Genomic DNA, 4,786 nt, shown 5'->3' with positions numbered 1-4,786 from the left:
CTTTTAAAATTCTCTTTAACATTGTCATTAGCAAAATTTCTAAAGACTACACCATATGTATAGTTAACTCTGCCTATATTACACTTCTGGTACATAACCGATCCCAAGCCCGGATAAAGAAGGTAGGGTTGTGTTAGGTTTTCGACATCCAACATAAAAACTTAATCGAATCTTCATGACATGGATCAAAGACATTATTATGCTAAAGCTAGGTTGTTGTTCGGAAGCAACGCGCTGTATGGCTCGCGTACAGTGTCAAATGAGCAAGAGCCGCTACATTGGTGCCCGAGTGTAGTGTTAAATGAGTAAGGGTTCTCGCGTTTTCATGAACGGACGAGGATAAGTAAGCTAGTATACAAAAAAAAAAGGTAAAGATCGAAACGACAGAAGATTGAGATTTGGGACATGGAACATAGGAACTCTAACAGAAAAATTCATGAAGGTGCTAGATACCATGACAAGGAGGAAGATTAACATCATGTACCTACAAGAAACAAAATGGGTTGGCATGAAGGTTAAGGAGTTGGATACTTCCAGGTTCAAACTTTGGTATATGGGAAAGGTGAAGAATAGGAATAGGGTAGGTATTATCGTGGATAAGTAGTGAAAAAAGATATAGTGGATGTTAAGAGAGTGGGAGATTGAATCATCTCTATCAAACTTGTGATGGAAGGAGATACTTTTCATGTAATTAGCGCCTATGCACCGCAAGTGGGTTCGAAAGAGCAACACATACAAGATAAGATTTTGGGAAGATCTCGAGAGTTTGGTCCAAGACATACTTCCGGGAGATAAGATTTTTTAGGAGGAGATTTAAAAGGCTATGTTGAAAGAGAAGTGACTGGGTATGGAAGTATTCACGAAGGCCATGGTTTTGGGATGGTCAATATCGAGGGTAAAACTATTTTGGACTTTTCCTCCACCTTTGATCTCCTCATTGCAAATACATATTTTAAAAAAGAGAGATGAACATCTTATACCTATAAGAGTGGCATGACAAGCTCTCAAATCGACTTCTTCTTGTTGAGGAGAGTCGATCGGAAATTTTGCATTAAATTGTAAAATTATTCTGAGAGAGAGTTCAACAACACAACATAGGATACTTGTCATAGATTTTTGCGTTGAGCAAAAATTAAGGAAAAGACATCATACGAATAACCCAAGGACAAGGTGGTGGCGGATGAAAGGTGATGACCAAAGAAGCTTCCTAAGACGGGTAGAAGAAGAGGTAAAGTGGGATGGGAACGGAAGCGCAGAGGAGATGTGGAGAGAGATAGTAGAAGTTATTAAAAGAACAATAAAAGAAAGTTTTGGTGAATCTAAAGGGATAGGAATAAGAGACAAGGAGTCCTGGTGGTGGAGTGCAAGTGTATAAGAAAAGATAAAAGAAAAAAAGGGTGTGCTTTAAAGAGTGGTCTTTATGCCGCAATGTAGATAATTGAGAAAAATATAAGGCAGCTAATTAAGAAAGAAACAAAAGTGGTTGTAAACGAAGCAAGAACAAGAGCATATGAGGGTCTCTACCAGTCCTTAGGCATGAAAAAAGGAGAAAAATGTATATATAGAATCGCAAAGAGCTGTGAAAGAAGAACGAGAGACTTAGATCATGTTGAGTGCATAAAAGATAATGACGGGGAGGTGTTGGCTCAATAGGAGAAGATCAATGAAAGGTGGAAGAGCTACTTTTACGAGTTATTTAATGAAAAACATAAGACTCTTCTAAGCCTTAGTCGGTTATATACGAGGGAAGAATATCAAAACTTCGACTACTGTCGAAGAATTCGAGACTTTGAAGTAAAAGAGGCTCTAAAGCAGATGAAAAATGGTAGGACAGTAGGACCCGATAATATCCCGATTAGGCATGGAAACGGGTACCCATGGGGGCGGGGACATGCCCCCCGTCCCCCGCCCCCCGCCTCCATATCCAGTCCCCGTCCCCGCCCCGTCCCCACCACGGGTAACGGGGATCCCGTATCTGCTAGGGATCGGGGACTCTACGGATATCCGTGAATTTTTATAAAATTAAAAAAATTGAAAAAAAATAGAAAAAAAATGAAAAAACCATATCAATCATCATGTTCCTTGTCTCCAAAACATTAACAACAAAGACATTAACAACATGTTCCTTATCTCCAAAAACATTAACAACATTAACAACAACAAAGACATTAACAACATTAAAGAAATAAAAACAATTGGATAATTTTATCAATAAACATGAGTAGATTATGTGGCAGAAATATTCATTTGATGCAAAATAAAATAAAAAAAGAATTATTTCATGGATAGTAATTGCAGACAAGAGTAAAAACTTCATCTGCAACAATGTCAAACAAACTGGAGCGTCTTTTTCGTCTAGACACATTGTTTTGTCTAATGAAATACTTTTGAGCGTGACTGACCACTTGAGTAGGGGTCCTTGATATAACATAGTTCCTTGCAATTCCACGCCAATCACCTTTGTCCAACTTTTGTAATATAAGTAAAAATATTCTGTTCCTCCTCAGTTCATGGAACCCCTACATATTAAGAATTATAATTTAACTATAAGAAAATGCTGCATGAATGTGTTTGCTTGTCTCCATTTAGGATATATGGTAACATTGTTGGAGTTATGTGCAATGTAAAAATGAAATTAGTTTAGAACAAATGAAAATAAAACACCCATTAAATCATAGCTAAAACAGGCATCTCAGCTAATGCTTGAACACCATTTAGAATCTAATTACCCTAATCACAAATCAGAATAAAAAGTTCATAAATTCAGAAATCAAAATCTAATTACCCTAATTCAGAAATTCAGAATTTAATTATTCTAATCACAAATTAGAATCAGACGTTCAGAAATTCAAAATCTAATTACCTTAATCACAAATCAAAATTAGAAGTTCAGAAATTCAGAAATCAACTTACTCGACGCAAAAACCACAGCGAAGACCGGCGATTTGACGGACGAACAGCGAAGAGGAGAAGACCATGACCGGAGACAGTGAGCTCGGGACCTCCAGTGAAAGACCAAGCCACTCAGGAGGTGGGAGGTGGCGCTGGGTCGTGGGAGGCGACAGTCGGCGGTGTTTGGGAAGGAGACAGAAGGGGGTTTGAACTTTGAGGAGGAATGAAGATGAAAGGAGACGAGACGAGACTGCGATGCTGAGGGACCCAAAAGGTGGGAGGCGGCAATCGATGGTCGGCAGTCGGCGGTCAGCGGTGTTTGAAAAGGAGAGGGACTAACAGTTTGAGCTTTGAGGAGGAGTGGAGAGAAGAGGAGACAAGATCATGAGACTCTCACTCTGTCTCTGAAGCAGGGATTCAGGAAGCATATGTGCGGCTATGGTTGCTGTCCAATGACTCAATCACATATATATATATATATATATATATATATATATATATATATATATATATATATATATATATAAGGGCATTTCCGTCATTTCATCTAAACAGGGATTTAACGGGTCTCCACGGCCCCATCCCCCGTCCCCGCGGGTATAAATCACCCTCATACCCGCCCCCCGGCGGGTAAATCCCCGCGGATACCCGCCCCGCCGAGGATTTTTGCCATGCCTAATCCCAATTGAAGTTTGGAAGGGTTTTGGAGGGAAAGGCGTTAGTTGATTAACCAAGATTTTTAATGATATTTTAAGATCTAAGAAGATGTCAGATGAGTGAAGAAAGAGCACCTTGGTACATATCTACAAGAATAAAGGGGATATACAAAGTTGCGAAAACTATAGAGGGATCAAACTCTTGAGCCATATCATGAAGTTATGGGCAAAGGGTGACAGAACAGAAACTGAGACAAGAGACACAAGTAACAGAGAACAAATTTGATTTAATGCCAGGTAGATCCACCACTGAAGTGATATACCTATTAAGAAAGATGATTGAGAGGTATCGTAGTAATAAAAAGGATCTACATATGGTGTTTATTGATTTGGAAAAAGCGTACGATAGGGTGCCAAGGGAGGTCTTATGGAAGGTTTTAGAAAAGAAGAGAGTAAGGATCGCATATATTCGTGCATTTAAAGACATGTATGATGGGACTACAATTAGTGTGAAAACTCAAGGTGGTGTGACAGAGAAATTTTCTATTGGTACAGAATTACACTAGGGATCATCCTTAAGTCCATTCATTTTCACATTAGTCTTGGAAATATTCACAGAGCATATCCAAGAGCCTGTACTATGGTGCATACTTTTTTGCCGATGATATCGTCCTTGTGGGAGAGTCAAAGGAAGACCTAAATAAGAAGTTGAAGTTATGGAGAGAAGCTCTAGAAGTGTATGGTCTGCGCATAATCCGTAGCAAGAGTGAATATATGGAATGTAAGTTCGGTCTGCAAAGGAAAAACTCGAATATAGAGGTAAAAATTAGAGATAAAATCCTACGAAAAGTTAAGAGTTTTAAGTATTTTTGGTGCATCATATAGGATAATGGAGAGATTGAATATGATGTAAATCATAGGATCCAAGTAGGTTGGTCAAAATGGCGGAGTGCGTCTAGTTTTATATGTGACAAAGAATTGTGCCTTTAAAACTTAAAAGGTAAATTCTATCGCACTGCTATCAGACCGGCTATGCTTTATGGTACAGAGTATCGGCCAAAAGGAAGCACGAACATAAGCTAAGTGTGGCAGAGATGAAAATGTTGAGATGGATTGGTGGTCATATGCGATTGGATAGAATAAGGAATGAAGATAAAAGAGAGAGGGTTGGAGTAGCATCTATTGTGAAAAAGATGGTAGAATCGCGTCTCAAGTGGTTTGGACATGTGAGAAGATGA

At 38.9% G+C, this 4,786-nt stretch overlaps 1 pseudogene; it reads left to right on the top strand.

The window, feature by feature from the left end:
* Positions 1–454: 454 nt before the first annotated feature.
* On the top strand, positions 455–4,786 carry LOC130969091 (uncharacterized; annotated as a pseudogene).

Source organism: Arachis stenosperma, chromosome 3, assembly GCF_014773155.1.
Source record: "Arachis stenosperma cultivar V10309 chromosome 3, arast.V10309.gnm1.PFL2, whole genome shotgun sequence".
NCBI lineage: Eukaryota > Viridiplantae > Streptophyta > Magnoliopsida > Fabales > Fabaceae > Arachis > Arachis stenosperma.
The sequence above is the reverse complement of the archived record's forward strand: the minus strand, read 5'-3'. Positions and strand labels throughout refer to the sequence as shown.